The 26512-nt window shown below is 42.3% G+C and overlaps 1 long non-coding RNA gene across 1 annotated transcript; it reads right to left on the bottom strand.

The window, feature by feature from the left end:
* Window positions 1–711: 711 nt before the first annotated feature.
* LOC137446752 (uncharacterized) lies at window positions 712–26497 on the bottom strand. The gene is made up of 3 exons (XR_010988707.1): window positions 26344–26497; window positions 20308–20407; window positions 712–883 (listed from the first exon to the last, which is right to left on the bottom strand). It is a non-coding gene; the product is annotated as an uncharacterized lncRNA (long non-coding RNA).
* Between the last annotated feature and the right edge of the window lie 15 nt (window positions 26498–26512).

Below are 26512 nucleotides of genomic sequence, written 5' to 3'. Positions count from 1 at the left end.
AAAAACTCCAGTACATAAAGAAGGCATTCTTCTTTAATCTGAATTTCACTATATACTCCAATGAGAACTGAGGCCAGTAAAATCACATTCAGAAGTATTACTAAATAGCAGGGTAGATCTGTTGAATGCCACGGCTTTTGGAACCTCATGTTGACCAAAACTTTCATGATACATCTGCAGTTTGGAAATTCAAACGTCATCTGTGCATTCCTAAGCAGGGAAAGCACAAATATATTCAAGAGCATACATGTGACCAGAATGCAGTCCCTGAATACCATTTGCATGCCTCAGTGTTACTACCTATATTATCAGTAAACAGATTTGCTCTCATTTCCCTTAATCAGCGTTCATTCTTCTGCTTGCTTTCCTCCTAAGCAAAGACCATGCAAAAATATTGATAGTATTGCACTTTAAATTAACAGTAACAGCGTAATCAGAGCTAGGAAAATAATTGGCCAAAATTATGGAGGAAAACAGTTAGCAATTCTGAATTACCTTTTGGCTCTCCCCATCCTTGTTTCATTTTCTCTGTGGTATGTTCTGTGTGGTCAGCCTCTGGTGTAGGTGGCGGGACTCAGTTGTGACCTTTTGCAGCATGAAAGGGGCAAGATCCAAGTGAGAATGAATGAGAAAATGCACTGGCTGCAGGCAACCAGGATGGTATGAAAACATATGATACCAACCAATTCCTTCACCCTTTACCTTTATTCTTTACCTGCCTAAAGCACAGTCAGCTCCACAGAAGTGTTGCAGAAGAGGCAGGACTCAAAGAGCATTAGCAAAAGGAGTTAGTGAGCTTCTCTGCTAAAACCAACTCCAGGAAAGTATCCTTGTTCAGAAAGGATGTTAGATGAATTGTTAAGTCCTGTTGAGGCCAGTGGGACTGAAAAAAAAGAAAAGAAAACAGAAAAGAGCTTAAAGTTAAGCATATAGTTAAATGCTTTCTAGGCTTAAGCTGTTACTGCATTTCTGACTAGTGCCTTGTTCTTGAGGACCATTTCACTCCCCAGGGGCAGTGTAAAAAGAAAAAGAGGCACAAAACTCTTGTCTCTTCAAGGAGGGGAAGGGAGATAACTTTACCCAGATGCACTTCCCCACTGTCTTAAGCAAGTTCCAGCGGAGAAATCAAGTATTCAGTTTCACCTTTATTTGCATTTATTCTCATGTTTATATTAAACAATTCTAAATCAATGCATTAAATAACTGATCTCCTTTGGAGCAGTTGCCACCTGCTTACAGCTGCCTAAATTAGAAGTGAGAACTCCCATAACACAGTATCTTCAAAAATGAAAGAGAAGAACACAGGTGCAATGAGCAACCCACTGGCTCCAAAGGGAGCTGGCTTAAAGAAAGATAAATCTGGGACACAATCAGTGTGTTCACAAAATCCAGTCTCCCACTGCAAAGCTAAGAGGAACTAAATTGTCTGGTGAATGCCTAATATCTCTATTAACTGAAATGGTCTGGGTGGCAAACTCTGTGCAGGCAGGAGAGAAAACGCACAGGCAGCTTGTATGGCTACAAACAGATATTACAGCACCAGAATAACAACTTTAACCTCTACCTTCCAAAAAGAAAAGGCCACAAATTCTATTTTTCAATATTCACAGGAAACATTCTGCATGATGAAATATAAACATGGCTTCAAGAGACCGATATTGCGTTGTCAGCTCTTGGCAGTAGGCTTAATTTTGACTTAGGAAAGCCACAAAAACAAATCAAGCTTTTTTGAGTCCCTTTTAGCATTCTTATGGTTACAAATGAGATTTCCAGCAGCTTAAATTCCAGTGTGGGGTGGCTGCACAGTGAATCATTAATTATCTAAGTAGGCAGCACAGTCTAGATACCTTCTAATAGGAGAAAAAAATTGTATATATATATGTGCACATATATATATAAAACATATATATATATAATACTTACATATATATATAATACTTACATATATATATATGCACACACACATAAAACTGAAACCCTAAGATGGGGGTTGCATCTTTTTAAAGAAATCCCATCTGTTAGTTTCCACTCCAGAACATTCAGAAATGCTTGCCTGAAGGTAAAAACCCCTGAAACTAAAAATGGCATTGAAGTAGTAGGAGATGGGCTTGCCTCCCACTATGTTTTAAATTCAGTCCTGCAGTTCTGGCCCTCCAACCCATCTTGTGCAGTGACAGGTCTGAGCTGCAATACTGAACTTACACAGGTTTGGGGAGCCAAAACCTTACGTTCCTTAGCATAGGTCAGAGCCCAGCCAGAAATGATGCCTGTAGGGAGTGGTTAGGAAGAAAGAGCAGATGAAAGCACAAGGGCTCTTAAGCTCGATGTAAGAACATGAGGCTTTGGAATTATAAGGAGCTATCATTTCAGAACAAAGAAAAAAGTTTCTCCAGTTATTTGTGTTAGTGTCTGTGCCAGGGAGAGCACTGAACACTCAAGAGTCTCCAGGCTAAGCACTGTTTAAACACACAACTAGTCCCATCCTTGGAAAGTTTTCAGCCTAGAACCTTTCCTCTGCCTCTCTCAAATATTCTGAAGCTATGCCTCCTCATTTAACGGCAAGGACGCGCTGTCAAAGTAGATAAAGCAAAATGCTTGCTGTGCTTACCACTCCTTTCAGAACACATTTTACAATCCATAACAACAAAGCATAATTTATGCATTTTTATCAAACTCTGCATTATTTTAATAACATCTGTGAAGATCAGATTGCAATATGTTCTGGGAGATATTGTTTTGCCCTGGGTTCATAAAATGCATATTTTTTTTTCCAGTTAAATCTCCTGCCACAATTTCATCTACAGTTACCAGCAACTCTTTATCTATTTTGCCAGATCTCGTTTTGAGTAGTGAGAGTTCTCAAAGACAGGTGATTTGCAAAACTTTCTTCAGTCGGCTGTGAATATAGATTTAAAGCAGGACAGAAGCAGGGACCATAGGTTGGTTGTTTGTCTACTTTCTTGAAAGGAAGTATGTAAAAGAGGCATCTAGAAAAATGGTGTTTTCATAATCTTTTCATTTATTTAAGTAAGCTCTGTCCTGAGAGAGGACTCTGTTCCAACATACGTTTTTCCAGCCTTTCCATAGAGTACCCTAAAAAGGAGTTCTCACTGAAATGTTGATTATCTGCTGTTCTCAGGCACACTCATTTCTCTCACAAGGAAAAAGCCAGCAACTGGAGTAACCACTTGGATCACTTGGTCGAGGCCCCGTCCCTGGGGGTGTTTAAGCCCAGGCTGGATGAGGCTCTGTCCAGCCTGATCTAGTGTGGGGTGTCCCTGCCCATGGCAGGGGGGTTGGAACTAGATGATCCTTGTGGTCCCTTCCAACCCTGAATGAAACTACGAAACTATGAAACTATGAAACTTTAGTTCAACAGTGAACAGGTGCATCCTTCATCCCCACCCAAATTACTGCTGTATCTCAGCAGTTTCTCACACTTCCATGCACAGATAGGACTTCCAAGGGTTACCCCCTGTTTCTATGTTCTGCTGCTCCAGGTATCTTCCTTGATGATGCATTTGGGAAAAATTTGTCTGCCCTTCTGAGCTCCTGAAGTGGATGTCAAAAAGTGACTGAAGTCAATGGCTGCTTGCAAAGTGCCCAGGTCATTTCCATAACAGAAAGAGATGCTGGCAGTCTGTGCGTTCTGCTTGGATGAAACCATCTGGGACTGAAAGCATGCTTGTTCTTGCATCAACCCTTCAGGCAATGGGATTTCCAGCACAGAAGCCTAAGTTGTTTTTGAAATGAAAACCAGCCCAGGCCAAGGACTCACCTCTCAGTTCCTCAGCACAGTTCAGTGTTCTCAGTCTGCTCTTCCAGCAAGTGATCAGGACTGAACAGAATCACCCTTTATTTAGGGCTATCTAGCCTGAACTGCAAAGTGAACCTGTCAGGATTTTCTTTCTAATAAGTCAGTCAGGACTCCATGAGAATCCTACCATAGGCAGCCTGTGACATGCTAGAATAGCAAGGTCCTTAGCTATGAAATTTATCCAATCTTGAGTGCTGAGGCATCTTTTCCATGCCTGATGGAAAGAGTGATGTCTTCTGTTACTCACACTTTCAAGCAGGACCCTGTGTCACACTAAAAGGACGCATACTTTTCAGACCTGTCTGATTTTCCCTGCTCTCCATCATTAATCTGACACTGCAGCAACCAAGAAGCTTACTTGGGGGACTAGGTGTTGTCTCCACACTAGCGTGCACACTGTAATTAAGGAAGGATTAGGTGGTAGTTTGCACTTCAGAAAATAAGCTCTCTCTTATAGAGGTAGTTAAAACAGCTGCTTTGCTTTATGACTCATACACAAACAAGTATAGGACCCTTTACTGTTGCAGTAGAAACCATAAGAATTGCAGAGTTAATGTTATCTTCTAGGCAACTATATTAGGATTTCTTTTTAATCACTGAAAATATAAAATATAAAGATTTCTCTTGCCCTTTAAGACATGTGCTCCCCATTTCTTTCATTCTGCTGAATAACAAGAAATGCACCCATAACTGTGTTTACAAAGAGGTAATTCCATCCCTGGGTTCTGAGACCTATAAACCCAAGCAACTTTGCTTTCCTCGTTACAAACATCTTATGGTCTAAGTCATACAATGAGACGTAGTTGAACATATATTTGTGGTTAAGCCCATTCAAAATGATTTGGGGCTAGGAAAACATATTTGGAATGTACTGCTGGCATCCAAAAATGTACAGTTATAATATCCCAGTGGTATAAACAAAGAGAAAGTAGGGATTTATACTAGGCAGTATACTCCAATAAAGTCTCACAGGCAGAGAGCAAGAGTAGGTTAAAAAGTGGAACAGCGTTAGGGGAGGTGAGGTAGAGGACGAGTTTATGAGGTGATGGCTCTGTATTGCCCAAGCTTGTCTAGAGGTGGGTGGAGAAAAGAGCTCTGTTTCAAAGGGGGCTTTGGTACTGCAAAATGTTTTCGCGTTCCTAACTGTGTTTCAGCTTTTCATAGGCCAGAAGGCCAGGCTGGCTCCAGGGAGACCTACCAGGAGTGCTAGCTGCCTCAGAGAGAAGACACTGCAGAACCACCCACCAGGACAACACGCAGAATTAAAGACAAGGGGGGAAAGCGAGCATATATATGTATAAAAGCACATATGTACACTGCCAATTGTAAATGGCCTCCATTGTTCCTGATCCCACTCCTTTATTTCCACCATAAAAAAAATTATGAGACCCAACTATTCATACAGCATTTCCAGAAACTTAATAGACCGTACAGATTAAACTCTGAGGGCCAAGTGCTGGTGTCAGATACACCCAATGAAATCCCATCTGAGAACAGGATCTGGCTCTGATTCAGCAGGCAAATGAAAGTTTTCCCCCCCCCCCCCCTTTCAGAAGAAACTGTAAAGTTTATAGGCACTAGTAGGAGAATAAATCAATTTAAGTCCATGTCACACCATTCTTTACAGTTTTGTAACAAGGTGTACTTTGTTAGATTTTAATCTGCATACATTTGAGACAGCAAAGCTCTTCAAAATCATCTTTTAATGGCATCGCAATTTATAGACAGTAACTAATTTCAAACTTCATAGCACTTGGCTTTTATGATTATTTCAAATCATTTAAATGCAAATGAATTTCCAGAGAGAGAAAACATCAAATGCCCTTGAGTGGCAACATGTAATAGAACTGCGAGCAGGAATCACAGTAGGAATTTGAAGCAGTCTGATAGGGTTTGACGGGAGGTCTGTATAAAAGTGTTTGCCTAAATCCAATTTACATTTCATTTCACATTATATTCTATTTACCCATTTTGTCATTTTAATATGACTTATTTACTTAATCCTGTTCTGAAATCCAATCTACTATCAAGAGCAAATGTGGAATTCTGGTCAGGATAGGACTCACAGCCATTTTGCATATTAGGACAATGGTAATATATTTTCTAAAGCAGAGCTAGCTCTCTTTTTCCCTGCAGTTAATAACGTTACAGCACCATGCAGCCAAAAAACATTTGTGCATGCCTTAAATAATTACATTTCTTTCAAGCTAAGCAATTGTTTGCCTACCGACAGGGTAATATTTCCTGGGAGGCACTGCTAAGACACAGTACATACAAAATGTTTGGACACAGAGTGCTAAGATCGGAACTATTCTTAATGTGAACGCACTCAGAAGGATGAGAACCATCCTGGAACTCCCCATTGAGCAGCAGTTACAATGAAGTATCATAGCCAGCTGGATTTTGCCAGCCAGCTGGATTTGCAGGAAGCAGCAAGAGCTGGTCTGCCTCTAGTGCTTCCTATGCTTTGGAATGAGCTGTTTGGGGAAGAACCCAACCACACCTTGTGTCTTGCTATCATCCAGTCCTCTGTCAACATCCAGTCTTTATGTTAAGAAATGGACAAGTCTGTTTTGTTCCTGAATCACAGAATGTTACAGGTTGGAAGGGAACTCCAGAGATCATTGAGCTCAACTCCCCTGCCAAAAGCAGGATCACCCAGGGTAGTCTGCACAGGAAGGCATCCAGGTGGGTTTGGAAAATCTCTGGAGAAGGAGACTCCACAACCTCTCTGGGAAGCCTGTTCAGGGCTCTGGCACTCTCACTGTAAAGAATTTTCTCCTCATGTTGAGGTAAAACCTTCTATGTTGAACTTTGTGTCCATTGTTCCTTGTCTTATTACTGTGCACCATCCAAAAGAGATTGGCCCCCTCCACTTGACACCCACCCACCTCAGATCCCCTCTCAGTCTTCTCAAAACTAAACAGTCCCAGGTCTCTCAGTCTCTCTTCCTAGGGGAGACAGTATCTGTCCATTTGTACTGCAAAGTGACCAAAAGTGTCCTGCCCTGTCCTATCCCAGCACAAATTCTGAACCAGAAGCTAGAGGAAATGAAACCACTTCATTTAGCATCTGTACACAGGCAGAGATCATCCTGCAGCTTGCAAGGTTATTTGACCATGACATGGGCCAGATTTACATGACTAACCAACATACACATCTCTTCTGAGGAAAGGTGAACTCCAGTGACCAGGCAGACCCTAAATTCTCCACACACTTTTTTTTCTGTTGTTGGGTTTTTTTTACCCCTGGGCCAAGTATCTGAATGAAGAGGCAAAACTACACCAAAAGCTCACTAATTCTGGCACAGGTTATACATAGTATCCTGAACACCTCCTAGTCTGCCAGGGAGGAGGATGGGGGAACATGAATTTAAGTTGCTGCTGGAACCTGAATATTTTCTTCTTTCCTGGAGATGAACTGAACTACTTAAGACCACTGCAACAAAGCCTAAAATGCAGATCTCACATTCCCAAAACCTGTGCTTTTGGAGGTAACACAAGGCACAAAATACCTTTAGGTGCCTGGGGCTATTCATTGCTCCTTCCCACACTTCCAGCAACGTGCAGATGGTTTGCAGAAACCCATGAATATTTTCATTTCTTATCGGATATAAATTACTGATACAGTTGGTACAATGTGTGTTGGTGAAAACCCCTATAGTCAAGCAAACTGAGTGATGGATTTGAAGGCAAATAGGAGTAAAATATTGTGCCTGGGATGGAGAGATTAATAAAATTGTGCTATTCCAGCAGCAGCCAATTTCACAATCAAGATGTCTTTTCTATTGCAAAGGCAATCTTTCTATGCCTTCTGCACATAAATGTCACTATTTTCTTTTTCATTTGTTTCATTAATTTTGTGTACATTCTGTGAAGAGACTTCCAAGGAAGTACATTTGTCCTCTGTTTTGAGCAATTTGTCTTTTGCAAGGGCAATGTAACCGAGTAAAAGCAACAGTATAGGGCCTTTTATCAAGAACTTATCAGTGCTGTTCAAACAACCAGGCAGTTCATTAGCTTTGAATAAGATAACTTCTGGGTTAGCTTTGGACCTACACTTTGTTAGGCTGCATGGTGACTTCTTGCTTCTTTTATTTTTTTCACCTTTCAAACTTCATGGAAAGGGTTACTCAAATAATTCCTCATGCATTGATGATCAAGAACAGTAACAAATACCTAATAAAGATCTTGAGTCTTCATTGCTAATAGATACACCTCTACCATCAGCTAACAGCTCTCCCAGCTGGCTCACAGGTCTTGGTGACTGATCTCGTGTTTTTTTCATTCATCAGTGTGGGTTTGCTCACAAGCTCTGCCTGGGAAGTTTCCCTTTGAAATCTCAGGTCTAGGAGAATAGCTTCTTACAGAGGTCACCCTCATACAGCTGGAAGACCAGGCTGCAGACAGTTTTATTCCCAATTCCCTGGTCTTTCTCCAGCATCATCAGCCCATCTTTTCCCTCACTGTGCCCTCCAGGGCATGTAGATTGGAGGGTCTGGCCATGAGCAGCATAAACCCAGGCTAGTCAGCACCACTTCACCATGCTGAAGGGGGAAAATCATGCACTGTAGACAATGCCATTATTTGTTGAGATCATAAAGTCATCATTTGCTGAGATTGGCAAAGTAAAGGGCTCAGTGCAGTAGGAGAGGTGGCAGACACTTCACCACGAGGTTATCCTGCACAAAGGCCACAAAGGCCATCTCTTCAAGGACACCTCTGAATCCTGACCTCAATCTCTCTGGCTTTGAAAAGATTGAGGCCACACTCAGTTCTGTGGTAGTACCACTGCCACACCTCTACCACTCAGCTGACTTCAGTGACGCTGCCCCAGTTTTTTGCTGTGTGCATGGAGCCAGGTCCCCTTCCAGGTGAAGTTTCTCAGTGTAGAGCTGAAATCCACCTCAAAAAGCTTTTATAGCAGTGAGAAAACAATCTTAATAAATAAAACAAATGGAAGAAAAATTCAAACCCAAAACCTGTCCAGAGAAAACACAACTCACTTGTCCTTATTCACACACAACACTGAAATCCCTTCTTAATTTCTTCCTTCTACTACTACTGTGTTGTTTTTTTCCATGGAGCAATGGGTTGCTTTTGGTAGTACATGAAAGTCCCTATTTTAATATTTATTTCCTGTTCTGTAAAAGAATAAAACTTCTTTGTTCCTGGAACTATTGCTGTTATTTTCTGAATTTAATTGCTATATGGCAAAAGAATCAACAGAAAATTTTGCTGTGAATTATAAAGTGAAAAATGGAAAAATAAGAATCAATCCCTAGACTTCAAGCAATGGACTTCATATGCACACAGTACTCTTCAAAGCCAAGCATTAGGGTTAACATAAGAACAGTTGCTTTGCAGACAGCTGATACAATCCATCCAAACCTTCTGGGTGCATTGCTTTTTGCCCTCTGTTAAACACCCCCCAGCCCCAGACACCTCATTATCAGCTGGGCATGGCATGTGTGGCATTAAGTGCCTTGAACAAATCCTGTGTTTTTAAAGCAAATGCTTCAGTGTGTTTTATATCACAGGAAAGAAGTGGGGAAAACACAAAGATAATGCAGCTGAACTATTATCTTCACAAAGTCGCATGGCTGAGAGATAAATCTCTAATTTTATGACTGGACAAACAATAGAAGGAGAGTGGGAGCTGTGACAGTCCCATTTCTATCCCAAAGATTAAATATGAGGCAGTCATAACACAGATTGGAGGGATGTGTATTGTATCAGGGCCAGAACTGAGCAAGCGTCCTACCTCTCCACAGTGTGACATCAAATATAAGGGATGGACTTCCATGCAGGGCATAGACGTGTCCTGTTGTACACTATACCATTCACTAAACATTCATTAACACTTCAAACTGTGGTGAAAATCATTAGACTGAGAAAAAGATCTGTTTCCTGCTTTTCATCACAATGATTTCTGCAGTGGAAATATTTACTAAGATTTACTAAGTACCTCACAAGAGAGTTATTCACCAAAGAAAAAAACCACATTGCAATTAACATTTTAAACCCCCCTTCTGATCTAGAATATCTAGTTCTGGGTATGGACATGTGTGACTGCACACACACGTAGCTAGGATGAGGATTAATATTCAGTATCTGGCCAAGTATTCAACATTTCCCTCCAGTATAATCATCTTTTTAAAACATGGTAGGACCTTTTTGCAGGTCAATCACAGTTTACAGACAAGCAGTAATTTAAATCAGCTCCATTCTGCATCTAATATGGATATTCCACTGAAAAATAATTAAAACTAACCACACTACTTGCAACTCTTCACCTGTCAGAAACAGACCACTGTTGTGCATGCACATTGCTAATCTCAGGGAAGGAAACACTGCAGAAAAGACAAGGGGGTGACAAAGTAATTGCCCACAGCAGGTGATTTGAAGAGCTGTAATAAAGAGGAGCTCCCTGCTCACGCTACCTTCATCTCACCTGAACTCCTCCTATTCCCACTTTCATTGCCTACACCACCCTTTAGGCTAATAATGGGAATAGATAGCTCTCCTGGCAAGCAACAGAGAATATATCAGGGCTATCGACTATATCTGCACTTTTTCAGCAGCAAGATGGTTCTGTTTGTTCATCAAAAGAGTCTCATCTTGTTTAATCTCCTTTATCAGTCCTGCTTCCCTCTCAGCCTTGCAAAAGCTCCTGCTCCTTAAATTGCTGTCTCCACCTAAGCCAGTGCAGTGCATATTTCCCCCCTTCTACAGAATGATGTTTCAATGCCACAGAGAGGAAGCATGAGAGAGAGAGAAATAATCTTGGCACTAGTTCAGGTTGTTGTGGAGAAAAAAGAAGGGGAAAAAAAAAAAACACCAGACTGCCAATGGGGATTTCCTCAGTAATAAGCCAGATGGCATCATAGGATGCTTGGGGAGACTGTTCCTGTCTAATTCTCTTCAGTGGCAGAAACTGCCAAGGCCTGGCTTTTATGGTAAAACCGGTGACTAGCTATTTTATATTCCTTCTCTTTGCTGTGCATGCTGTCCCCACCTGTCACTAATGCCTTTCTAATGCAGCCAGTGCCCAATACAAGCTCCTTCCCCTCTTTTCTCTCCCTCACTCCTAGACTCCAACTGATATTTCCCTTCCATACATACTATCAGCAATGTGGTTGCAGTGGTTGTTTTATATCCCAGTGACTTACAAGCTAATTTCTTTCTTAAAGTGCAAAATATTTCACATGAAGCGGGGAAAACCAGCTGTGTAATTTCCAAAGGCTGTCATCCTGGAGAGAGACCAAAGCAGGATTGATGGAATGAAACTGGGAGCTCTGTAAAACACAGGTGCTCAGTGGCTGAAACGTCAGGATGGACAACCTGCTCAAAGGGCTTTTGGGGTGGTGGGGGGGGGTGGGGGTGGGGGTGTTACAAGGCATGTTTTAATCTATATTTATACATTTTAGTTATTTAAGGTGGGTTTTTTAATTATATAGATATATATATGCAAAACTTTGTTATCCCTGTTGCATTCTGAAACATGAGCTTGATCTCTCTGCATACCAGATGTGTATTTCAGAAACATGGAAAGCCTCACAGAAAAACTGTATGTGCTTGCTGTGGGGGTTTGATTCCTTAGAGTCAGATCCATAAGCTGCCTTGAGGGCTTGTGTATGGACTAAATTGCTTTTTCTCTCCAGAAGCAGTCCTATCTTGTATTCAGCATGGAGCAGTTAGATGTTTTAAGCTCGCTCTTTGCTCAGAGCAAAGTAGCATTTCCCCACTACTTTCTGAAGCTGCTTCTTCCTTTTTGACATGGCTCTTTGTCTCCAAGTAGTCATCATGTGCAGATACCACTGCAGCAAAGTAAAGAAATACATCCCAGAGCATCATTTCATATAGGCAATAAAGTTGCTAATGGCTGCTGTGGCAAAGGCACTTACAAAACTTTGCATGCAGTGTGCTGGTGGGTAGCACAGAGCCAATGCAGCCACAGAGGCTGAGGTACAGGCAGCGGCTGGTCTGGGAACACAGGGCTATGAGAGTCACGAAAACTGCAACATTTATAGTCTGAGAAGTGACACATTCACTGATACACTGTCAGCTGTGATAATCTAAAGAGAATCAGAAGTTATTTTCTATATCTAGGTATAAAACAGCAGAAATAAGGCTTACAGGGGTTTCCTAAGATATAGCATGCCGTGGCTTCTTGGGAGCAAAGCCTTGCAGATACTTGTCTCGTGAAGTTGATGAATGTCTCAAAATATAAATGTGGGGTGTTTTTTTCCAAGTTAAATGAAGATGCATCATTTCCAATCACATTTTCAGATGAGCAGCTACAGTCTGTGTCACAGTGGTTTTACACTTTTCATTTATGAAGAGAAATCTGTGGACTGGCAGCTGGGAAGTGAGGATCAATCTCTCCTTCCTCTCCCTAGCATATTCCATGCCTCTGACAACAGAAGAGAAACCAAAACCTGAACGGTGGTGGGCCTGGTCCCAAAGCATCCTGGGGAGAACAAGGTGAGCCTCCACTCAAACTTCATCTGAGACATTCGGCAGAGAGGGTCTCTTGGCAGCACTCAGCAGGGCAGACTGGTCCATGGAGCAGAGCTGGGCAATGGACTCCCCCACCCAGCAGGGTCCCATCTCTGCATGGCACAGCTAATCAACCCCACCAGTTTCCTGTATGGCCCATGTGCCCTCCTATCCTGCTTGTTGCTGGATGGTGTGGGTGAAGCCATACAGCCCCTTCATGGTGCCTGGCTGCCCTCCTGTCTGGCCCTCTGCCTGTAGCATGCCAGATTCCAGCTCCCAGAACTGCTCTCAGGGGCAGGGATGAGCAGAAAAGCAGGAGAGAGAAGCCAGACAGAACTGATGTAGCCTAAAGACAGCTTAACACCAGCTTCTGCTGAGAGCTTTCCCCAGCCACAGAGTGTGCAGCCAGAGTGTGCTCCCACACCTGGGCCAGTCTGTGTAAAGAGGGCAATAACATCAAAGCCATTTTTCTCACTCCCAGCTGTGTGTGGACTCTCGTTCCATGTTTATGACCATACGGATTGCCCAGCTCCATGGTCAGTGATGCCTGACAAGGTCCCCAGGGCTGGTGCTGCCAGTAGCCTGTGCCTGCCTCTGCAGGGGCTTTTCTGGGCTTCAGGTGACTCCAGTTCGTGCCTCAGAATACCCAAGGGCATGGAAAAGAAATCTCTCCCTGCTATGAAGAATTTTTAACCCAGTATGACACATACCAAACTGACCCAGTTTTGGGTGATAGGTTTATTTCCATTCTGGTGAACTCTACTCTAGAAAGCAAGGTCTGAATTTACATTAATTCAGGTTTACATGGGTTAGGGGTTACAGATGTGAGCTAGGCAGATTCCAGCAGAATAGCAATTTTCTTCATTCTTACAGAGTCTTGGCTGATCAGACAATGAGAGGTATAGTATCTAATCAGGATACTAGGATAGCTGTATTAGTGGGAGACTCCTGGGATATGAATGGAATGTCAGTATCTGTATTCATTTGGGAAAGCTGCATGTTTTACATTCAAAAGATCCTTTGCAGCAAGGTTTGTGTTGTCAATTCCATAAAATAACATCTGAGTGTGTACATTTCTAATAATGGCCTTGTACTATTGAACAGCTTTGAATCCTCCCCTACTGCAGGCATTTGTGTGTCCTTCTCTATAAAAAGCAATGCTGATATGGGGGACAATGCCCATTAAATGCAAAAGAAAGCCTTATGTTGTGTGAGTTTCCCATTTCAATGACATGATAAAAATAAAGTGTCAGGGAATTTGTAAGTCTAATGTGTCTGAGGCAAGAGGCACCTTTGGTGGAACACAGGATTTTTGAAAATGAGCATAAATGGCAGAGTCTACCCTTTGACTGTACTTTTGAACTAGGCTTGCCTATGGATATCCACCCATTAAAGGATATTCAGTGGAGCTCTGATCTTGATAGGGGCTGTTAGATACCTGTGAAATACAAAGCGTCTCACAGCAGCTGTAAGGCAGTGAGGAAAGGAGCTCAGGTTGAAGCTGCAGTTTTTAAACTGCAACCTCACTGCTCTGACAATGCACTTAATTTTGATGTGTGAACACAGGACCACGAGGTCTCTTATCAACATGATCCCTGTGCTAAGTGGAAGTTTAGAAAACTTCAAAGCAGGCTGATAAGTTTCCATGAAAGTGTTGCCAGCCCATAATCAGATGGCCAAGAGTTCCCAGTTGCACCAAAGATAAAAACTGATGATATTCATTTGTCCTCATTTGAACTGAGCAGTCCTACTGAAACCAGCAGTACCCATATGTGTTACTATCAGTGCTTTGTCTGCAAGAGATGTTTGGGTTTTTTTTCTGCCAGTCTACACATTTAGGGATTTTCTTAATTGCTGCTTCAAAGAGTGAAAATGAAAAGAGCAGAACATAAAGCAAGAACTCAAAAGATTCCACGCCATTTAGACTGGAGTTATTTTCCTTTGGCAAGCCATATCCTGCTTTTGGCCTTTATGTGACTTTCCCAAAGTCATAGTCTGCTGTTTCCTCCTCTAAAATTCAAAGGCAGGGCCTGCTGTCAGGACACCATGCTCGTACCCAGTTGCTTTTGAAGCAACTCTGCAAAAAAAAAATACTCTGTAATTTGTCCAAATTCGGAAACTGAACATTTGTTTTATGACTTGTTCCCACCAGGAAGGATCCAAATCAAAACCCTCCTCCAATCTCAGTTTTGTGGGTTCTTTTTCTTTTTTCCCTTTTCCATGGCTGCATCACTGGAGCAGGCAGCTGCAAGCCCCAGAACATGGACATTTAATGTAACTGTATTTTTTTTTAAGCTGGAAAGGCTTCACACCATAGGAGAGCTAATTAAAGTCATTTTGGTGTGAAAAAGAATGTCACAAAAACATCCAATTTAACTCAGGGGATGCAGAAAAGGTAAAAACAACATAGAAAATGGAAACTTGTTCTAAATTTCCTTTATTATTTCACCTTGATTTATTAAACTATGGGTTAGAAAGCTCCACTTTGACAGCTTTACTCACCTTAACATAGTTACCATTTGTCTTTAACTAACAGATAATTGTATTGTTATTTTTTCTTTTGGAGTATTTGTTGTCATTTTTTGATGGAATTATATTTCAGAAAGCCCTTCACCTTAACAGGAGGACACCTCTAAATGAAAGATCCACCTTCATCCTCAGCAGGGTGCTGCTGCCTATTCCCTGGTAGTTTCATAGTTTCATTCAGGGTTGGAAGGGACCACAAGGATCATCTTGTTCCAACCCCCCTGCCATGGGCAGGGACACCCCACACTAGATCAGGCTGGACAGAGCCTCATCCAGCCTGCTCTTAAACACCTCCAGGGACGGGGCCTCGACCACCTCCCTGGACAACACATTCCAGGGTTTCACCACTCTCATGGTGAAGAACTTCCTCCTCACATCTAGCCTGAACCTCCCCACCTCCAGCTTCATTCCATTCCCCCTAGTCCTGTCACTACCTGAGATCCTGAGAAGTCCTTCCCCAGCCTTCCTGTAGGCCCCCTTCAGATACTGGAAGGCCACAATTAGGTCACCGTGGAGCCCTTGCCCCAGCTTCCACACCCAGCCAAGAGGAGCTGGAGCTCAGCACCAGGCAGAACTCAAGTGGTATGTCAATAGTGGCATTGCACAGCACCTGCCCTGAAGCACCTGGGGATGACATGGGACTAATTTGGCCAGGCACAGCACTGTGCAGATGCAATTGCTGCTCCTCCTGCCCTAACCTGAGATAAAAGTAATGCCACAACGTTTGACAGGGGCTGCAACAAACCCCGCAGTTCCTGTAGCTGTGGTTTCAGCCCCATGTAAGTGGTTCAATTTATACAACTGTTTACTCAAAGGCTTCATTTTTAATAAGTCTGAGAGAAGGATCAAAGCCAAGCAGTGGAGCCTCTAGCATTTTCTCCTGCTTCCTTTCTGTACTGGCACAAAGAGACGGAGGAGGCATTTCCGCAAAGTCATGACTCAAGTATAAAAATAAAATTTACATTTATCATATTTGGAGGCAGCCAAGGAAAACTGACCTCATGGTATGAGCTATAAGAAAGCTCAGGAGGGAGAAATTAAAATAATTAGTGGCAATTACTACCAAAATGATGGCACTGGAGAGGACAGTGCCTAATAACGAGAGGTCGCTGTTACCAACGCTCCCTTCTGTACGCTCATTTATCTTCCCAGTATTGCGGTCATTCCTGCTGTCCTCTTGCACAGCAGGATCCCCAGCATCACTTTCCTTCCCCTTTTTATAAGAAGTTTACAGCAAACAAGGCTTCAGCATGTTCAGAGCAGCAGTTTGTGTTTTCTGAGGGTTTCAAGTAATATGGCCGTTGCTTTCTCTCTCTGAAAAGGCAACTTCTCTGCATCTCAGCTGCGTTGTCTCTCACTTTATCATGTTAAAAGGCAATGCAGATAAGAGGTGAGCAAAACCAAGTTAATTTGGATTTTTACCCATGTAAATGGAACAAGAATCCAACTTCCTATTTTTCTTCAGGCATTCAGGCTTTGCATACTGTAGGAAAATTTATCAGTGGATTTTTCTATTGCAGCTAACTTGAGCTAATGTAGTTATGACAACAAGAAACCTTTTAAATGTCATCACAGTATAAAAAACTGCATGCACAGCAGGAGTATCCACATAAGTGTTTTTTATCAAACTAGCTGTCCTGATAAAGCTAAGGTATGCCTTTGGGGGGGGGTCTTAAAGCTTGAAACTAAAGAGGGCCTTGAGAAATCACCTACACCATCTGCCTAATTGCATACAGTTCTACCTATAGAATGGGATAGAATAGAATAGAATAGAATAGAATAGAATAGAATAGAATAGAATATAGAATATAGAATATAGAGTATAGAATATAGAATATAGAATATAGAATATAGAATATAGAATATAGAATATAATAAGAGGAGGCTCAGGGGTGACCTCATTGCCCTCTACAACTACCTGAAAGGTGGTTGTAGCCAGGAAGGGGTTGGGCTCTTCTCCCAGGCAACCAGCACCAGAACAAGGGGACACAGTCTCAGCTGTGCCAGGGGAAGTAGGCTCGAGGTGAGGAGAAAGTTCTTCACTGAGCAAGTCGTTCGTCATTGGAATGTGCTGCCCGGGGAGGTGGTAGAGTCACCGTTCCTGGAGGTGTTCAAGAGGGATTGGATGTGGCACTTGGTGCCATGGTCTAGTCATGGGGTCTGTGTTGATAGGTTGGACTCGATGATCCTTGAGGTCTCTTCCAACCTTGATAATACTGTGATACTGTGATAATGGAATGGAATGGAATGGAATGGAATGGAATGGAATGGAATGGAATGGAATGGAATGGAATGGAATGGAATGGAATGGAATGGAATGGAATGGAATGGAATTAACCAGGTTGGAAGAGACCTTTGAGATCATCCTGTCCAACCTATCATCCAACACTATCTAAACCATGGCACCAAGCACTGATCGATGGTAACAGGTCCCTAAAACTCTGCCATTTGTAATACAGGTCTGAGGGCAAATCAACACAAAGCCATTGTGTTACTTCCAAATTCTTAATAATAAATAAATAAATAAATAAAAAGCCATTTTGGGTCAACCTTTTTCTCCTTAATCAAAAAAATGTTTTCTTTCAGCACAAAGATGAAGGTAAACTTCAAAAAAAAAAAAAAAAAGAGAAATAACATTAAAATGACAAATTACATTATTTCTATTCCAGAATTTTCATAAAGCATTATATCAACTCTGTTTAAGCCATTTTTCACAGCAGGACTGCATTCAAATCAATATGGTCTTGAAGGACATTTGTTTTTAAACATCACAGCATTTTCCAGAGGACAAGTATTAAATAAAGTGTTGGCCATATTAATTATTTTTTTTTCTTTGTGCTTTAGCTAAAAGTGAGCACAGCATTAAAAAAAAAAATATAATGAATCACAATGAGCATGGTACTTTACATTGTTTATAATCTAGAGACAACAACAAGGATTTCTTAAAGATTTAGAAGTCCAATGAAAGCTCCCCCCTGGCAAATTAAATGTCTGATATGGTCTAGACAAACAGCAAACTTCCTCCCTTTCTTTAGGGGACAGACAGATGTCCTCTTATAAATCACAGAACAGTACAGCTTGGAAGGGACCTCTGGAAATCATCTAGTCCAACCCTCCTGCTAACACAGGTTCACCTAGATCAGGTTGCACAGGAATGTGTCCAGGCAGGTTTTGAGTCTCCAGAGATTGAAACTCCACAACCTCTCTGGGCAGCCTCTTCCAGTGCTCCAGCACCCTCACAGGAAAGATGTTTTTACTTAAGCTCCTGTGTTCTAGTTTGTACCTGTTGTTCTTTGTCCTGTCACTGGCTGCCACTGAAAAGAGCCCAGCCCCATTCTCTTGACCTCCATACTTTAGAATCAGATGTGCCAGAAAAACCACCCTCCTCCTGGAGGCTACAGCTTCCATCAAAGGGATGACAGAGCACTCTAATTTACTTCAGGAAAAATCAATTAAGATAGCTTAGGTCACTTTAGCTGGGAAATTTAGGACAGTAATCACTGCTGAAGACAGTGATGAGTACACAAGAACAGAAACTTCTTTCATCAACATATTTCTTCCAAAGTGGTCATCTCTCCATAGCTTCATCATCTGAGCCAAAACCCACTCAAGTCAACAAGGTTTCTGGACTTAAAGTAGAATCTACCCCCTTTTTATCCTTTGGCTAGGAGATAATGCTTTACATGGCATTTCTTTATCACCCATTGTATACATTATCTTTTGTTGCCTGGGCACTCTTTTTCAGTTGAGTAACCTAGACTGAAAGCAAATGTCTTGATAAAGTCAGTGTTGCTTGTCTGAATCAGTACTACAGAAAACAAATGTCATTCTGCTGCTTCTGCCACTTCAGCACCACTCCAAAGGTCACTAATTCCTTGAGAAGCTGCCATAAATACCCTGCCTCTCACACAGAAATGCTCTGCCAACACTTTAACTCAGAGTAGCCTTATATTTTCACTTTTGGCCATCAATACTTTTTGACAATTCTTTGCTAGAACACATTTCCCTTCTTAACACCTTATTAATTCCATGGCTATGTCTGTCCCCACACTCTCACATTAATTGCAGACTCCCACTCAAGCTTCATTGATACCAAGAAGTATTTTCCTCCACAACTAGGTGGGAGACTCTCTATGTAGTCATGTAGCTCCTGTTGACAGAGCTGTGCTTCTGCCTATTGCTCCCCAAAAGTTTACCTGCACCAGCAAAATCTTCTTTTCCATGTTAGTTTGAGCTGGGTCCACACTAGCGCTTTTACCAGTACTGAAATGCTGCAGGGGAAAACAATTTACATCCAAACCCAGTAGTTCAATATGAGCAGAGTATTCCCCTGTGAGATCTGGCAGCAGCTTTGTCTCTGCTCCTGTCACACAGGCACCCTTGGTGTGAGGTACAAAAAATGTCTCATGTGAGTATTGGTACAAATAGGGCACCTTGTAGTATCACTTGTTATATACAACAGCTTATGCATGTGGGGAAACATTCTCAGGAGAGAGAGTGACCCTTTTGCAGATATACCAGCTGAACTCCCTGTTTCAACAGCAAGTGCATGCTTGTGAATGCAAGAAATTAAGAGAGAGAGAAAGCACAAGGGAGAAAGTGTTGTCTTCGAGCCTTACTACTCAATGTTGCCCTACTGGGATCCAGCTAGACATCCCCCAGCTGGAGAAACCTCCCTCATCTGCTGCCTGGTGGAACTGCTATCAAAATAAATACTGAAGGGTTGCCTTCTGCACAGTGCTGCTTTCTGAGGTCCTTGGGTAAAGATGACTCTACCACAGCCAGCACAGGCTGCTAAACATTATGGAGGATGTTTTCAAAGAAACAAAATGAGCACAGTAATCCTAACAAATGATGGAAAACATTACTGGGCAGCATAGTAAACACTGAGCTGGAATAAGTGAAGGGCTTTGCTTCAGGGAAAATACTGTGAGTCAAAGAAAAAGCAGATGAAAGCAGCCATTCAGAAACTGCATAATCAGATGTAGACATATCTTCACAATACAATAAAACAAGGACATGAATCCCATGTTCTGCCCCTTGCTCAATCAAACATGAACCTTGTTGGTTCAGAAATACAAAGGCTTAGAAGGAATTAGAGGATATCTTTGGATGGACCAGGTACTTAAGACCAAATAATTATCCTCAAGAAAGAAAGTACTGGAGGTGTTTCTTTGAAACATTTCGTCCAATCTTTTCATGCTTGCAAAACTTTATACCACTGGAAATAATCTAAGGGATAAAATTCCAGACATAAACTTTAAAAAGTATGTTATCCCAGGGATGAATACTGTAATTATATAAAACCTGCTATGGTACTTAACAATGTGCAGCCTACCTGCAATCAATAGGACTAACTCAGCAGGCAGAGAGCAAAATCTGTACCTCAATCTCTTTCCTTGCCTAAATTAAAAGTCTCATTTTCTGCAGAATTTTCAAGGTCCCTGTAATCTTCAAACTTACCCTTGAATTCTTCATTTTCTTCTGCTACTGAGCAAGCTCTTTCCTTCAAATTGGCAGCTTTGAACTGTTGCCTCGATGAATGATTGCAGCACCTTAGAGCCTGCAAAGAAAACAGCAGCAGTTTAGGCAGAAAGCAAAATATGAGTAACAAGCAAATGTATCATGTAGTTTCTTCTGTCATACTGCCCCTCCCTCACTAAAGGTCCTTTTCCACACCCTTCATCTTCATCCCATAGTTACTGAGGTATTTACTTCTTGTTTCTCTTACTCCCAGGAACACTGCTAATGTACAAGGAGCTTTTTGAGACAGCAAGATTCACGGTGGAAAGATTTGTGCTAATTTCTTAAGCCTGTATTAAAAGATTTCCTCAGCCTGTATTTCCACTCTTTTCTGTTCTGCTTCTTGTGCTGAAGCCCATTACATTGCTAGAAAAATGAGTTGAACAAGTGGAAAAGGTTGAATGGGCAGATTTAAAGTTCATCCCTGTATTCAGCTTTGGTATCTGCGTTTTGCCAACTCAGGGTTGCTGATTGAGTGGCTAACTTGAAACTTTTCAGCCAGCATTTAGTCACAGGTAAGGCTTTTATTCAGTTGAGTCAGCTCTCGCTCACCAAAAGATTTGAAAGTAAGAATTATGGGCTATGCTTAGAAAGCAGCATAGACATCTATTCAGAATAGACCAAATGACCCTGAGCTAGGCAGCTAAGGCCTCTGTGTAATGCAGTCAGTACTTTGGCATGGCATCTACACCATTACTGCAGCTGCCAGCCAGTAGAACAAGATAGAAATATGTCTAAAGCCTCATCTTCAAGGAGTTCATGACAGGTGTGGCATCACAGACTTTTTCCTAACTCGGGTATTTCTGTGTTTCCTTGGTCAGATAGAACAGGGTGGGAATGCTGTGCCACTTCCACACAGAAGAAAAATGGCTACAAGAGGTGACCTAGCTGAGAGATGAAAGCATTGGCCAAGAATGCTGAAGACCTGTGCTGCAATTTCCTACCTCAAAATTTTCTATGTGTTGCACAAAGAAGCCTTGGAGCAGGCCACAAAGCCATGTCTCACTTCACCTAAACAAATGCTAGTCTTATTGGGCAAGAGAATCCTGTTGAGGCTTGCTTTTTCTCTGGTTCATTAACTGCTCAATTCTTCCTTGGGCAGTGGCATGGCTTCAGAAGGAGGTGTGGGTTGTGCCTGTGCCATAGAGTTGCTCATAGGGTAATCCTCTTGAGACGGTGGTACAAGCTAAAGTCCAAGGAGACCATCAAGGTTGTGCAAACGTTGCTGCCATTTCCCCAACTCACATAAGTGCTTCTGAGAAGCCAGCCCTTGAAAACCGACCCAGAGATCATTAGGGAGCAAAGTGCCTGGTGCATGGATTGGTGTTTTCTGAGAACTACTGCAAAGGAAGCAGGCAGCTGCATCTGCCAGCTGCATCTTTTCCAGACCCTGCTTTCAAGCCAGGATGAATGCTGTTGTAATAATCAAGTATGCAGGCAGCAGAGACATCTGACTAGGACCAGTCCTAACTGGAAATGATGGGATGCATTGCTTTTTGCAGGTAGGGGATCAAATGCCAGCGGGACTTATAGGCAGCCTCTGCTCTTGCAGGCTCCTCTGAAGTGCAATGCAGTTAATATTGGAAGCAAACTAGTGTTCTCGTTGCACAGCAAGAGGAATGTGTCCAACTGGCAGGGAGAATAAATACTTCTCTGAGCAGGCAGTAATCAGTTAACATTACTCTAAAACAAACATTGAGAAAGCACAGCACTTTAGCAATTAAAGGTCCAAATTTGCAAAATTAATTAGTGTTTCCCACTGCATAGCACTCTACTTATGAACAGCTCTATTGTAAATGTATGATGCTCTAATATGAAAAGAGAGCATTCTTATGTTAATTATCTAATTAACTAATCTGGGCACAATTAGCAGCTGAAACAGCACAGCATTACACTCTCTTCCTTCTTCCCTTCCGGATTCAAGATTGTGTTTAAATATGTACTTTCAAGTGGCAGGGGACCCTGGTGATAGAGCTTGCTACCATGTTAACCAGACCTCAGTGCCAACAGAAGTTCCACTGAGTGGGCACTGAAAAAGAAGAGGCAGAAATCTCTCTGGCACATTCTTTAGGAGAGGTAGAGTCAGCTATTTAATCTTGCCCCTAAAGTCAGCCTGCCCTCCAGGGAAGCCATCCTTGTCACTTCACAGAAAGTCAGTGTGAAATACTCAGTACAGTCTTCTGTTTCCGTGCTGCTTTGGAAACCCAAGGCCACTGAACAAGACCTCCCTGACACCAGAACTTTCCAAAGGACAGCTCAGAGGCTATTCCAGAGATCTGAAAATAGAGTTTCATTCATTCTACTTTGCTGCCAGGACAGCTATTGTCTTCACTGAAGTTTACTGTGGTATGAAGAGAAGAACTAGAGACACTGCATCTATACCACAGACAAAAAACACAGGAGAGAGAAGTATATTTGCTGAAAGCAGTCTAAATCAGCCTCAGAGGATGGCTTAGACACCTTCCATTACAATGATCCTAAAATAGGGGTAGAAATGTAAAGTAAATGATGTATTTCAACATTGTTCACATTTGTACATTTCTGCCCCTGCTTTTAAATGGCAATTTTCATGTAGGAAATTGATTTTGTGCTCAGTAATTGACATCAAGCTGAGTGGTGCAGTTGGCATACCTGAGGAACAAGATCCCATCCAAAGGGACTTCAACAGGCTTGAAAGGCGTGTATGAGAATTTGCCAAACTGTTTTCAAGCTAGAGGCACTAGTATACAGCTGTGTGCCTTAGCATGGAGTTACAAGGACACCAGGGCATCCAGTAAGGTGCTTGTTTACAGATCACAGAATCATAGAATCAGTCAGGGTTGGAAGAGACCACAAGGATCATCTAGTTCCAACCCCCCTGCCATGGGCAGGGACACCCCACACTAGATCAGGCTGGCAGAGCTTCATCCAGCCTGGTCTTAAAACACGTCCAGGGATGGGGCTTCAACCACCTCCCTGGACAACCCATTCCAGGGCTTCACCACTCTCATGGGGAAGAACTTCCTCACATCCAGTCTGAATCTCCCCACCTCCAGCTTCATTCCATTCCCCCTAGTCCTATCACTACCTGATATCCTAAGAAGTCCCTCCCCAGCCTTCCTGTAGGCCCCCTTCAGATACTGGAAGGCCACAATTAGGTCACCTTGGAGCCTTCTTTTCTCCAGAAGATAGAAAGCCTAATTGTTGTCTGGAAACAGTTGTTTCAGAATTTCTTTCTTATCCATGCAGTTATGGAAACTATGTAAGGAAGAGCCCAATGTTACTGTGACTTACATTACCAACTGCTATTAAGCAACAATGTTTGAATGTTGCTGTGCAGACTGCAAACTTTTGTCATTGAGGCAGAGGAAAAATATTTATCAGACATACATAGGAAGTACTTGTGGCATGCTTATGGATACGCACTGGCATGCAGAGTTAATCAGACACAAGGTTTTCTGGTTCATTTCTTCAACACAGGTGTTGCTGTTGTTTGTTGTTTGGGGTTCTTTTTGGTGAGGAACTTCTTGGTGAACTAAGTCATGAAAGTACTGAAATTCATCCTCTTTTGGGACATCCAAGTGAGTGTTTCCAAATTCCTTACATTAACGTAGCAATAGAATTTGTTACAAATATCACTAGTTGGAGCCAGAAAGTTTATAACAAGATGCTGGCTGGCTGCCAAACCACTAACCCTCTAGGACTGGCTTAGGGACAATTCACTATGTTATTTAATGAGAGTCTCCTCTCTTCCACGGCCTGGAAGACCTATTTCACAAGGCGGCTTGCTCACTCAGGGATGGAGCTTGGCAGCTCCACGCTCAGAGAGGGACCCCACCCAGGCTAGCTATGTGGAGCCCAGACTATCATCTGAGCCATTGACTCTCCTCTTTGGCTCAGATTTCCACAAATTGCATTCAGAGTCTCTGTTTTGAAACACAGGCAAACGATGTGCACAGACATCACCCTTTACACAGGCTGGAGTGCCAGGGCCCTGCTCCCATTCAGCAAGCAATTATAAAGGGCAGGAGCAGCATTTTAGTGGTAAAGCTGATCTCCTGGTAATGCTCACTGATACTTCATTTTGAAGTTTGGGGGTTGGTCTTTTTCTAAGAGGAAGATCAATACCATATTTCCCACCCCCCCCACTCCCCTCTACTCCCCTTCCCCTCCCCCTACTGTCTTTCATCCTAAAATAAATCCCAGTTTAAACAGATATGAAGACTCCGAGGAGACTTAGTAGCAGCCTTCCAGTAGCTGAAGGGGGCTTACAGCAAGGCTGGAGAGGGACTGTTTGCAAAGGCCTGCAGTGATAGGGTGAGGAGCAATGGTTTGAAATTAGAGAAGAACAGATTTAGATTGGATGCTAGGAGCAACCTTACCTTGAGGGTAGTGGAACACTGGAACAGGTTGCCCAGGGAGGTAGTTGAGGCCCCATCCTTGGAGATATTCAAGGTCAGGATTGACTGGGCTCTGGGCAACCCAGTCTAATGAAGGCTGTCCCTGCTCACTGCAGGAAGGTTAGACTAGCTGACCTTTGGGAGGTCTCTTCCAACCCAAACCATTCTATGATTCTATATGTTTAAAGTAACATTTTTTTTCCAAGCAGTCTCTGAACCATGGGAATACAGAAGCACTGTATTACAATGTGCAGACCATCACTGCTTTTTAATTCAGCCTGGGAAGCAGTGAATATTTGGCTTACCTTGAATTACAAAGGTAATTAAAATAGCTGGAACACTAGGTTAATTAAAACCACCCTCTCTGACACAGGAAGATTATTACTAAGTCCAAATGATCAGGTTCCTCTTTCAAGATCATTCCAGCAAAGCAGGTTTTTGTATAGAAAGGCACTGGTACCTTTTGCATTAAGAAAGAAAGAAAAGGAAATAAGTGTTCAGATCTTTACAAGGTACTTCTGGACTCAGAGGAGATGTGCATGCTGATTCTTCACACAGCTACTGCCTCATTTGGCATGGGGCACAGACTGTACGAGGCTGTGGCAATGACATTTTTCTTCTCACATCTCAGTTGTACTGCCCAGTAACCCTGTACCTGAGGTAAAGAACAGAAGTACTGCTTATAGAAACATCCCTCACTAGCAGTCATGGAATCACACAACCATTAAGGTTGGAAAAGACCTCTAAGAGCATGGAGTTCAGCTACCAAGAGGGATACAGAAGTTAGTGGAGAACCTGTTTTTCTTCATTTCTTTCTGTCCTTATGTCCAACCTAAAATAAATAAATGAAATTTTAAGGGAATGGGGAAGTCACTCTTGCCCAGCTCAGCCAGTGTCTCCAAGGAGTTGGAAATAGTTAAATTGATATTTACACAATTGGACCCAACTCTGCAGCCTGCCATCACCCAAGGAAAACTTCCCCTTACAGGAGAGGGGAAGTTTATCTAGCTGCAGTCTCGGATTACTTCAGTTCAGTCCTGAGGCAATACAGATGCTAATTACACGTTACACCTACCACACATCTTTGAATTCTCTGTAAAACAATCCCTCAGAAAACACAGCTGACACACTTCCTTATCTGTTGGTATGAAGTTAAACTTTTGGTGTGTTTGGCATCAAGTTCTTTCCTCTGTGTGCATTAGTTGTGGTATAGCAATTGCAGATTTACCCAGGTCTGTTGGAAGTCTTTAATTCCCTTACTAAATGACAGTTAGCCTACATGCTTCTCCATCACCTGGTGTTTGTGGATCCTACAGGCACACTTCCTAGGAGGTGTATGACCATAGTATCACCTTCTTCACTCACTGAAAGTACACTTATGGAACCAAGTAATCACTGTTTCCATGAGCAAACTCACAATAAAGCAATGCAGGGCAGTAATGCCAAGGTACTAGTACCTCTGCTCTCTTAACCTGGTTTTACTCAAGAGAGGCAAGAACTTTCAACGTGAGTTCATGATTCTACTGGCTTCTAGAAAAATGTGGATTCCCTAGAGCTGCCACATTTATATCACATTATATCTTTACCCTCTACCTACCACACACTCAGCGTTGCTTGTTCCATGGACAACTCTATCACCAGCCTCAACATTTCTTCTTATTGATTGCTGAAACAATGGAAGCACCATCTGAAGGTTACACTGACTCCAAGAAGACAGACTGAGGTTTGATTTAAGTACACTTTCATGCAGATGACTATCTCCAAAG

Source organism: Melanerpes formicivorus, unplaced genomic scaffold, assembly GCF_026170545.1.
Source record: "Melanerpes formicivorus ecotype bairdi unplaced genomic scaffold, bMelFor1.0.p_v2 SCAF_18, whole genome shotgun sequence".
Lineage (NCBI taxonomy): Eukaryota > Metazoa > Chordata > Aves > Piciformes > Picidae > Melanerpes > Melanerpes formicivorus.
Note: the sequence above shows the minus strand (reverse complement) of the source record. Positions and strands in the feature narration are given on the sequence as shown.